This window comes from Doryrhamphus excisus, chromosome 7 (genome assembly GCF_030265055.1).
Source record: "Doryrhamphus excisus isolate RoL2022-K1 chromosome 7, RoL_Dexc_1.0, whole genome shotgun sequence".
Taxonomy (NCBI): Eukaryota; Metazoa; Chordata; class Actinopteri; order Syngnathiformes; family Syngnathidae; genus Doryrhamphus; species Doryrhamphus excisus.
The window spans coordinates 13816184-13828243 of record NC_080472.1 but is presented as its reverse complement, the minus strand read 5'-3'; the positions used below and the strand labels follow the sequence as shown (position 1 = coordinate 13828243).

The 12060-nt window shown below is 45.6% G+C and overlaps 2 protein-coding genes across 4 annotated transcripts in view; one reads left to right on the top strand and one right to left on the bottom strand.

Annotated features, from left to right (window-relative positions):
- The window catches only part of slc41a2b (solute carrier family 41 member 2b), a 64310-nt gene extending 60187 nt beyond the window's left edge, over positions 1–4123 (top strand). The window contains exon 12 of the transcript XR_009130368.1: positions 2997–4123. The gene's annotated coding sequence lies outside the window, so the exon portion shown is untranslated. The remainder of the gene's footprint in view (positions 1–2996) is intronic.
- Positions 1–12060, bottom strand: part of chst11 (carbohydrate (chondroitin 4) sulfotransferase 11) — a 60330-nt gene that overhangs the window by 31079 nt on the left and 17191 nt on the right. The gene's annotated exons all lie outside the window — the stretch shown is intronic.

Here is a 12060-nt window from a genome sequence, read left to right as displayed (position 1 = left end):
GGCTCCATCATGAGATCCTTTAATTGTGTCAAAAAGGCACCCCAAAGCATCTTAACAATAATGAAACAGTTTGTGTGCAGTAGCAGAGCAAACACACTCAAACACGTGTTGTTTTACAACATGAGTCCTGTGGAGATGTGCATTGTCTCAACCCGACCTCCCGTGGTGCTCTGGAGCTTGAGAACAAGTCAAAGCCATCTGCTGTGCAGGAGGTCTGCGCTACAACAAGAGAGTCAGCATCCTGGTCTTTTACTCCCAAAAGCAGTTGAGAATTTGTTTACTTTGCAGAATATACAGTGGCTGCAAATGGAGTGCTAATGTAATTGCATTCATGATATGGGCTTCATATGGGTCGAGTGGTTAGCATGCAGACCTCACAGCTAGGAGACCCGAGTTCAATCCCACCCTCGGCCATCTCTGTGTGGAGTTGGCATGTTCTCCCCGTGCATGCGTGGGTTTTCTCCGGGTACTCCGGTTTCCTCCCACATTCCAAAAACATGCTAGGTTAATTGGCCACTCCAAATTGTCCATAGGTATGAATGTGAGTGTGAATGGTTGTTTGTCTATATGTGCCCTGTGATTGGCTGTACCCCGCCTCTCGCCCGAAGACGGCTGTGGTAGGCTCCAGCACCCCTGCGACCCTCGTGAGGATAAGCGGTAGAAAATGAATGAATGAATATGGACTTCCTCTCATCTAATTAATGATTCATATTCTACATTTTTCAAAACTTTTCCAGCAGTTTTCAGAGATTTGTAGACAATTTAGGCCAAATGACATGACTGGACATGCTATTTGAAATATATTTCAAAATGCTTTGAAAGACGTGCTACATGTAATACAGATAGTATCCTCAAAGTTTTCCAATCATTGCATAAATCGTTGATGAGTTACGGTCAATTGGTGCCGCCTATGCACCTGCACAGATGTTTTGTTTGATGGCGGCCATGTTTTTCAATCAATCCTGCTCAAATTTTTATCCCACGTCCCTGTGAGTCCCCCAAAGGTGTGTACCAAATTTATATGTATACCAACATTTTGTGGTGATTGCCAAAACCCACTAAATTGTTTTGGTCAATTTTCACTTTTGCCTGTGCAGCAGTTCAGGAGCAGGTATAAACATCAATCACAATATTCTTTCAACAATGTCTGACGACTGAGCAGGTACACCTAAACAGGCGTCCGATGAAGCTTCCTGCTGATTGCGACAAGTCAGCAATCGGGTCTAATGAACTGACAAAATAAAGGAGACGTAAGCAAATACAGCAAGTGTCATGTGTGTTTCCCGCGCTTCCCAGCTCACCGAGCGCACCTTGTGCAGGCCTCGTTGTGTTGACGCCATCTCCGCATTGGTGTGCTGTTGACACAACACCTTCATCTACGTCACCCGGTGTGATACAGTGAGTCTTTCAAGACGAGCGAGAGAGAGTGGAGTGGAGTGGAAAGCCAGAGTCAGCAGAAAAAGGCAGGGTGTAAAATAACTGATGACTTTCTGACAAAGCAGAAGTGTGAGCGAATGTGTGTGTCAGAGCCATACAAGGCTACCAAGCAGATAGGACTTTGTGCTGTCAGACTCTTAATGGTGCTTTAGTGTCAAACAGTTTACCATACTGGTCACCTTAATACTCAGCTATATACACTTACACGCAACCCATTGGATGCCCGTGGAGGTCAGTATACACTGCATACCAGTATAACAACATCACGGCGTCATCTTTTAAAGAACACTTAACTGTGGTAAATTCATCACACAGCAGCTTAATATTCAAAAGGTTTTTATACAAATACACAAACATGTCCCAGTATGAGTTTAAAATTTAAAATACAATTTTAAAGTTTCCCCACAAGGTAAGATTTTCCTCTGGTCTCCTCTGGTGGACAGAAGCAGCATTGGAGCGCCATTTTCTATGTTTTCTATACTCCTCCAATGTTATGGGAACACTTGAAAATATAGTTTTTTCACATTAAACTTGTGTTGAATTAGAAACAAAGAAAGATAGTTTGTGCGGGATGAGCCTCCACCTGGGAACACACGTCTACAATTGCAGTAATGTTTTACTTAAGTTCGATTTTGTGGCCGATGTGGGGTCAATTGTTCCATATGTGACCATTATGTGCAATCAAAGGCTTATTGTTGTGGTGAAGTCCTCTTTTTTATAGTTCTTGCCTTCCCTGAATTCCCAGCATACCTTTTCAATAGTCCACTGAACCAGAAGCCAGATTCAAACCAAGGATGTAGAAAGAAAAGACCTATTTTTACGAAGAAAGTGGAAAACAGAACATACTATAACTATATTTGAGTTTAAACCACAAGCTGCCATGCGACTCGTCTGGAACAACAACACCATTGTAACCCTTGCTTGTTGCCTAATATATTGTAGTCTCAAACAAGTTAAGTTTAGTGAACCCCATCACCAAACGTCAGAACAGATTGCGTGATGACTGATGACTGTTTTGAGGTGCTGCCATGACATCGCTGCCACATCTTGTCTTTTCAATGAGGATGAAATTTCACCACGAAGCACATTCTGTTTCCACACTGCCTGCATCCCATCGCAGGGCTCTTCTCTGGGGTGCGGCCTGTGCATGTGATAAAAAGGTTTTGTGGGGGTGGAGTTCAGACTTGCAAAACCTCCAGACCCGCAGCTGGCTTCAGGGACTAAATTTAGAGTGTGTGTGTGTGTGTGGGGGGGGGGGGGGGGGGGGGGTAATTTAAAATTAAGGGCTTTGCAATCCAGAAGTGAAAACATAGGGTAAAAAGAATAAAAGATTACTTTGGATAAACAGGAAAGGTATAGTAGTATCATTATTATGCATACATAACCACTATTATCAATATATATTTGAATTATTATCATTATTATTGTTATCATTATTAGCATTATTATTATTATCATAATTATGCATTATGCTTTCAAGATGGCGGCGCGCACAGACGCAGCGGCTCACGGCTCTCCCTTTCAGTGCTTTTTTGCTTATTTGATGTGTGTTTGTCTAGGGTCTCTATCCACGTATACATCGGCATTACACCACTACACCCGACAGGACCTTGTGGACATCGGCTACCGACACAAACTGGCAGTTTGCAGAGACTTTCATCGTCGACACAACATCCCAGACGAACTAGCGAGACCACCGGGCGCTCCGTGGATTGTTGTCGGGTCTGGAAAGAGACGCAGGCGCCGTCGGGAGCGCAAGCAGAAGCTTCAGGTTCCTGGGAGTCCAGATCTCCAACGACCTTTCCTGGCCAGACAACATCACAGCTGTCATAAAGAAGGCTCAGCAGCGTCTACACTTCCTGAGAGTCCTCAGGAGGAACAACCTGAACAGGGAGCTGCTGCTGGCCTTCTACCACTCATCCATCCAGAGCCTTCTGACCTACTGCGTTTCCACCTGGTACGGAAGCTGCACTGAGGCGGACAGAGGGAGGCTTCAGAGGACAGTCAATGCAGCGCATCATCGGCTGCCCTCTCCCCTCCCTGACGGACATCTACTCCACCCAGTGCCTCAGCAGAGCTCGCAACATCATCAAGGACAGTTTACATCCCGGTGCTCAGCTGTTTGACCTGCTGCCCTCTGGCAGACGCTACAGGTGCATCAAGGCAAAAACAAGCAGACTGAGAAACAGCTTCTTCCCAAGAACCATCACCACCCTGAACTCAGACATACAACGTACCCGGACATTAGCATATTGCAAATACTACCTCAATCATATTTATTTATTTAACAACCATTACAATACACTCATATGTAACTTTACTCATCTGTACACACCAGTCATTATTTGCACTATGACCCATTGATCATTGCACTAAAATGAATATATCTGCTCCTGCATATCCTCCTGTGCAATACTATGTGTATATTTTGGATATCTGGTATATATCTTGTTAAATTGTCTTTTTTACTCTACTTTATATACTTTTTTGTTTTTTAAACTTGACTACTGCACTGAAAAGAGAAGCTCTCCAATTTCGTTGTACATCTTGTATAATGACAATTCCATTCCATTATCATTATTATCAATTACTTTACTTTATTTTTATGTATTATTTTTATTCTCTATTTTTATTTTTGTGTATGGAAGGCATGTGTGTTATATGGGGACCGTGTGCTATCGTCCCACTTTGTGCAGCTTGGGCTCTGGGTGGGGGAGGTGCGGTGCTGGGGTGGGGCATTACCTGCTTCTCTACCTTTGGTAGGGGGGTGGCTGTGTTGTGGCGGATTTGGGCGGGCGGGTGGGGGGTCTGGCTGTTGGTGCGTGGGTACCGGGGCGGGTCGTGGTTGGGGAGCTCTGCGCAGCGCAGGCCGGGATTGGCGGGGGGCTTGCTTGGGGGGCGGGGTGGTGGGCTCTGGGTCATAGGGGAGCCTCGACCAAGGGTTGGGGGGTGGGTCTGGCCGGTGGCGGTTTACTCGGCGGGCCCGTGGGCGGATGGGAGATGTGGTGGAGACGGGTCGGCGCTGGGGCGGAGGGTGGGGCATTCACTTTTTACGGCTGTTGGGGTGTCGTTTTTCTTGTGGGCTCTACTGTATGGTGTGTCTCTGTCCCGCCCTGGCACTCCTGGCTCACGTGCCCTGGGGGCGTGGTTGTGCTCTGCCCCATGCGGGTCCCGGTTCTCCTGCGGTCTCTGTGGTGTCACTCCCTGGGCTGCCATGGTGACGGATGTGTTGCCGGGGCGCGGTCCCTGCTGTTCTGGTGGTTGTAGGAGCTGCCTCGGGGCGTGTGGTTTGTCCGCGGCTCCTGGTGGTCCGGGGGTGGCGTAGCTGGCACAATCTCTGGTGGGGCCCCCTGCGTGGGATGGCCGGTGACCATCCCTGGGGGGGAGATGGCAGGCCGGACTGGCTGCCACGATGGGCTGGGTGGGGCTTGTGGTTGGTCCTGTGGCCCACGGCTTGCTTCGGGCGGCTGGCTTGCCCCGCTCGGTTGGTCGGTAGTGCGGGGTGGGCGTGTGTGGTGCCCCGGTCCTCCCTGCTGCACTGCACCACCTCACATACATGTAGGACTTTGGGGGATGTCCTGCAACTGGTTATGCCGGGGGCGAGGGGTTTCCTTGCGGATGCCCCTTTGTCCTCGGCATTCCTCTGGCTTGGTCACCCTTCAATTTTAACCGCACCTTAGACACTCAGTTCTGGGGGGGATCTGGGCAGGCATGGGACCCACCATTGCTCAGCTTCCCTCCATACACACACATACACCACACACATAGGTCAGCCATATGGGGCAGGCCTATTTTTAATTGCACAATCTACACAATACCATCATTACACACACAGGCGTAGCAAGCTGGACTGGAGAGCCTTCTGCCTACCCCCGCGATTGGCCCGCTGGCTGCTGGGGCTTGGCGGCTCACTCGGGGTGCCCTGGGCTGCAGGATATTTTGGTCTGGTCTGCCTAGCCTTCCTGGGGGTCCCGCTGGAACCAGCTGACGCCGAGGCTTGCCCTTGGGACACGGTTGGCGCTACCTCCCTCGGTCTGTCCTGGGTTGCGGGCACCAACGTGCCCTTGAGGGGGCGTTCGCCGGCCTCTAGGCAGTGGGGTCCGCGCTGCTGGTGGCTTGAAGTCTACGGTGGTGGCTTGGGGTTGCTGCGCTGTGGTGGCTGCTGGACCGGGCTGTGTGTTGGGAGGGGGCCTAATCTTGCTCATGGGGACGGGGGCCTGGGTGGCGTGTGGGGATGGGGGGGAATGCTCCTCGGAGTGGGGCCTGCTGGGGGGACGGGTGTTTGGGTGTCTGCTGCCACTGGTCCTATGCTCTGCTGCATCGCTGTCCCTGTCTTTGCCCATCCCCAGTCTTGCCTTAGGGCTCGTCGGGGATGGTTCACCGGTACGTGGGTGGTGTGCTGCTGGTTCTGGGGGCGTGGCTCGGGCCTCCGGTGGATGGTGAGGTCCGTCGGTGGCCTTGTGCTGGTCTTGACTCCTCGGCTCTGGTGCTTGGCCTCCTCATGACTTGGAGCTATGGCTCTCCCTCACGGGGTGAGCTGCCCGGCAGGTGTTGGCCGGTGCGGTGGAGCGCCTTACTACTCGCGTTCATACCCCCTCCGCTTGCTCATGTGCGGGCCTCCTCCCCTCGCCCGCTCCTTTGTCTGCCACACTGCCGTAGCCCCGACGCCGTGGTCGAGGGGTGTCTGGGGGTGCTATCCCTTGGCGGTCCGTATCTCCCTGGGCTCGGGGCCTATGACGCCCCGGACGCCTGGGGTTACCTGGGGCGGGCTGGGTTCCGCTTCCTGGGGGTGGGTGGGGGGCGGGGGGTGGCGCCTCCGGCCGTGGACGGTCTCCCATCCGGTTGGCGGGGGCGCCCTTGTGACACAGGTGTGTGGGCCTCGATGCCCTTCTGCCCTAGTGGGGTATGGTCTCCCGCTGGTCTCGGGGGTGCGGCTCTCCTCCGGCCTGCTGGGGCCCTGTTGCCGGTTGGGATTGCTCCTCCATGGCCTCTTGCTGGTCTCTTCAGGGAGATGCTTCAGGGGCGGGTCTTGGGGAGTCGGCCCTGGCTTTGCCCGCACCCACGGGGCCGGAGGGTCTCTGGCGGTGGGGGCTTGACCTGGCTGTGCGGGGCGGGGTTTGCTGGTTGGTAGAAAGCAGTCTCTCTCCTTTTGTCATTCTCAGTGACAATTACACATTCACACACTCGCATTCACATACACGAGCACACTTACGCACACATATATGAATATATACACAGAAGTACACACCTCCATATGGGCACTCACAGCACATGGGTGCTTCTCTACACAATCTACCATCTTATCCCTGATGTCTATATGATATTGGTATGCTATTATTACAGTAATAATGATGTCAAGCAGTGAGATTTGAATTACTGTAACTGTATGGTTGCAATTGTGTTTACTATCATGGGTCATGTCTTCATCGTTACTATTGCTACTGGTAAGTTGGACTGTTTCATTTCACTGATATCATCTCCATTGTGACCCTTAGCCATCATTGACATTTAACTGTTCTGTTTGTCACTGTTGTTGTTTTGGGAATTCTTGTTGCTGCTGTTTTTGTCTCTCCCTCTACTGCCCCCCCCAGTTTCTCTTCTTCTTTTCTGTGTTTCTTCTTGCTCCGGTACGGTCGCTCCAAATGCGCATAACAAAAACATCAAGTAACGGCAAATAAAATTTCATGGATAAACAGGAAAGGCATACCAAAATATTAAAACCCCCTCCCATTATGATGCTGCACAGCATTTTGAAGGTAGCATTGTTGATGTTGCAATGACGTTTCCATTTATAAATGCTAAGAAAAATGCTCACAATTTCATTAGAATTTAACTCACTGCACTACATTACCAGGTTGAGGTGTGGAGCAGAAGCTTTCCAACAAAATGTATATAGTATATACATATAAAATTGGCATATTAACCAGTCGCACATGCATGAGGAGATGGAATTTAGTCACAAAATGCATCCAAGTTAGAGCCCTGCAATAAGACCCATGCCACGGTTCATCATCAGGTACACTTGAATAAACACCACATCTCAAAAACACATGCCTGACATGGCAACTTTTGTTATTTGACTATTATTAAGACTGTAATTTAATATATAGTAATATAGTAATATATTATGTGTAAAAATAAAATGTCTACAAAGTAATTGGACTTGTGTATCAGTACTTGTGGTATTGTGCATCACAATTTCTTCCAGTTTTATAGCTCCTGACCCGAAAGCTACTGATCCTCAACCAATGAAAAAGAAACATCGATAGTAAGCCATGGGCCAAACCGATTTGCTGCAAAAATAACAATCAAACCACTGATTAATGACAGGGTTGTCACATTTACACAGCCTTTGTAGCACATTCAAACACAACACAATACCCCCAAAAAATGCAGTCAGTAAATAAACACACAGGACTAGCAATGGCGAGATGCTTTCTTTGTGAAAAACAAGGTGAACCAAAGCATCTATTGACGCGGGGACGATATAGAAGGATAATAGCCACTTCCAGAAGAAAAGAAAACACCTGTGCACGCCTGCCGTTGACACAAGGAGGAATACAATTCATTTCACACTCAGCCAGAAGAAGAAAAACGAGCCTTCAAACATCTACGGCAGCCCTTGAAGGTGATCGAAGGGTCACGCAGACGTCGCTCGATTTGACCCATAGCGCGAAAAGGCACACTACATTTCCAACATCAATCGAAAAGGCATCAACTCCGCAAGGCTGAGCAGCGAAATAAAGCGGATACTGTGATTTTTTGCAGGGGGCGTGCACGGCTGTAATCGAAATAAACAAGAGTGCAGCGGAGGGCGAGATCGACACTTCACTTTGTTTTGACCACTTTAAAGTCTCATTTCAGCCATATTATAAAAATGAAACTTTTTGATTATGGCCTCCAAGCTGTAGTTTTCTTTGTAGTATATAATTATTGTTTATTATTGCTTGTGGATGTCTACAAAGTAATTGGACTTGTGTATCGGTACTTGCACGTGGGAACTATAGTATATACAGTAATCCTACCTCAAAAACGTAAGCACATCCCTCATCCCGCAAAAATGTTATGATTTTTTTTATGGCACGACACTTTAATAGAATATCAAAAACAACAGTAACATTTGGAGAATAAAGCTAAAGTATTCAGAGAAAAATAGCATGAAGTTTAAATATTAAAAGGTTAAAATTAGGGCTGTCAGCTGATTAAAATATTTGATTGTGATTAATCACATGTACTCCAGAGTTAACTCAGAATTAATCGCATTAAATCGCAGATTTTTTTATCTATAATAAATAGTGGAAATTACACACACAAAAGAAATTACTGCCGTTAAAAGAAAACAGTGTTAACTTTGACAGCTCTATTAAAATATATATATATTTTAATATTCTGAGAAACAGACAAAACAAAGAACAATTATGGCTGCATAAAATGTATAATATCACGATGAAGTCAGAATAATGACAATAATATTACAAGATACAAAATATCAGGAAGACAGGGGTTCGATTCTCCGTTTGGGCATGTTGTGTGGAGTTTGCATATATATTTCTCCAGGTACTGGTTGTTTGTCTATATGTGCCCTGTGATTGGTTGGCAACCAGTCCAGGGTGTGCTGGGATAGGCTCCAGCATACCCACCACCCGAGTGAAGATAAGCGTCATAGAAAATGGATGGAAGGATGAAAGATACAAGAAGAAAAAAAAACGTCAAAGGAAAATCATATATACCAGTAACGCATTGAAAAATGCAAACATGGCCCACACATGCTTTGATTCTTCAGTATGCGGCCCTCGGGGGGAAAAGTTTGAACACCCCTGCTGCATCTAGCTGAAGCAGATATTAAATTAAAAAAAAAAAAAAACTCTGTGGTGCATCTCGTTTACTCCATGTTGCGTCTATTCCCATAATATTAATAATAATCTCCTGATATGTTAGTCTATATGATTGTGTGATCAAAGTGCAATTGTTTGAGAATATTGCTAAACTAATACAAAATGTATGCGCATTTCCAGCAGGCAGACACAGGAGAATGAGCTATGTTTTTATTTTATTGCTAAAATCAGCTTTTCTACATCCAAAATAACCTCTCACTGGGGCTTCATGTTGATGAAAAGACTGCATTTAAACCACTTGAGTAGCTGAAGTCAAGTTAGCACGCTAGTGTGAGATGATGATGTGTCTGTTCCCTTTATTCCTGTTTTTTAAGTGATTTTAACAAGATGAATGATGTCAAGCCGATCTTCTTTAAAGTGCAAACAAGCTTGGCTCCGATGACTGGAATTTTAAAAGCCTTAATGTGTGTCTGCAATAAGTCATGCTTGGATGGGTCTAATGACATGCACTGACAAAGGGGGTTAAATTTGGACTTATGGTCTGGGGGTGAGTGCATGTAAAATGTGTACTTATGGAAAGTGTGTGGTATAGGGTGTGTACAGCCAAAAATATAATGGGACCGGGTGTGTCCATTTCAAACTCTGAATCCTATAGCAAGGGGTAAGAAGTACTTTGTTTAGTCCAGAAAAAATAAAATAAAAAAAGTTAAAAAAATTAACAGGAAAACTAAAAAAGAATAACATCAAAATATTAACAGAAAAAGTAAATTTACAAATGTACAATATTTAAATATTCAAGCAAAAAAGCCATAATATTATGAGAAGCAAAAAAAAACCAACAACTAATAAAGATGTAATATTTGTCAAAATTAGGGAGTGCAAAAAAGCTAAAATCTTAGGAGAATACGGTCAAAATATTATGGGAATAAATTTGGAATTACAAGAAGAAAATGTACAAGAATTAAGTTGAAATGGTTGCAAATTTTCAAAAAAAAAATTCTGACAAAAAAAGTCAAAATTTTAAAAGAATAAACTCGTAATATACCAAATATGTTACTTTTTTGAGTCGTAATATTATGAGAAACAAACAACTGTGGAGTCTCACACCAATAGCACCAATATTTTATAGGGCTTGATTACACTCACATCGGGAGGTTGTCTACAGCCACAGCTGTTAATCCCAATGTTATTTGATCTGGCGCTAATTACAGAACTCTATGGTTCTTTGTAGACCACATACTGTACATAGCGACGATAGGAAACATGAATTGAGGCGTTCATTGGCGCATTTACAGTCAGTCAATCAGATAAACAGCGTTCAGGCACTACATACAAGTCAGAATAGTAACTTTTCCAAGGCGTCCTGGCTGGTTCACTAATGGCAATGGCAATTAAAGAGATGCTATTGTTATAGTATAGTATTTGTATTGTCCTTATTGTTTGTATTTTTTCATATGAAATCCTTCATATCCTTTATAATGTCATTAGTGGCAACACAACTGAGTGAAAGTATAATTACAGAGTGTTGTTTGGTTGGTCTTGTTGGCTTTAAATATATAGCACCCATCGTGTGAGCATGTGTTTGTACTGTAAATGTGACGCAAGAACAGGCACAGAATTCTCTTAATTCACACAATGTTCCCATGCTCTTAAACGTCATTCCACTTGTTTATTATCTATTTAGCGATTAAGCGATTCCTCATTATAGCTCCAAATATAATGAACCCATGAACACAGTTTGTTTCTCTGCATGCAGAAGCTGAAGACTGACAGGACTTCACGTATGATGTAACAACGGGGTAATAATTACTCTGTAACTGTTTTGGACACTACAACAACAATTTTGAGCTGTGGGACCTATAAGAAATAAAGCAAGGAAGTTTCCAAGTCAAGCATGGTGGAGGTAGCATCATGGTCAGGGGCTGCATGGGTGTTTCCGGCACCGGGAAGCTGCGGTTCTTTGAGGGATTCTGATGCAGAGCGTGACCAAACATAGTACCTTCAAGATGACAAGTGCTGAAGAAGCTGAAGGCGAAGATGATAGAGTGACCAACTATGTCTTTCTGCATACAACAATTCAATTTTGCGATGTGGTGTGGTAAGTTCACTTGTCACTGTCAGGTTATTACTCCAGTAGCATGCACATCCAACAGCTACAGGCGTCCCAAGCTATTGCAAAAAGCAAAAGGAAGATACATTAGTACACACGCTCTGTTTCTTTTCATCATCCTCACTCCGAGTGCAGGCCAAACCAAAAGCGGCTGTCTGCTTCCATGTGGGCGTTGAGCCATTTCAGCTGTTATAGCAGATGGTCTTGTTATTAGATTTTAACAGGGTCACTTGGTTAAGAAAAAAAGAATCTTAGGAGCAAATTGGCGAGAACATACCGTTAGCCTGCGTAAGATTGATTTCAATGCGTCCTCCGTGTCTAGTCTTCTCTGACTCAGATACCTTTAGTGCTGCCTGCTGCAACACGGCATTTATGCACCGTTAAATTATAGTGTGTCTGTGGTTTTTTCCAGCGCTGCAAGTCCTCCTAAAATAGACAGCGGTGGAAATGATGGGTCTTGTGTGCCCTTGAGTGAGTGTGTATGCGATTCAATAAGCTTAGGGACTTTCAGAAACAACAGTAAGAAGGGTTATGAAGCTACCTCTCGGCTGCCTCCTCGTCTTCACTGACCTCACCAACCTCACTGACTTGGCAGGAGGATGTGTGCAAATCGATCCTAGATGGCACAGATATGGCAAAGCGTGTGTCCGAGTCATCGCAGTTAAAGACAGAAGTGGA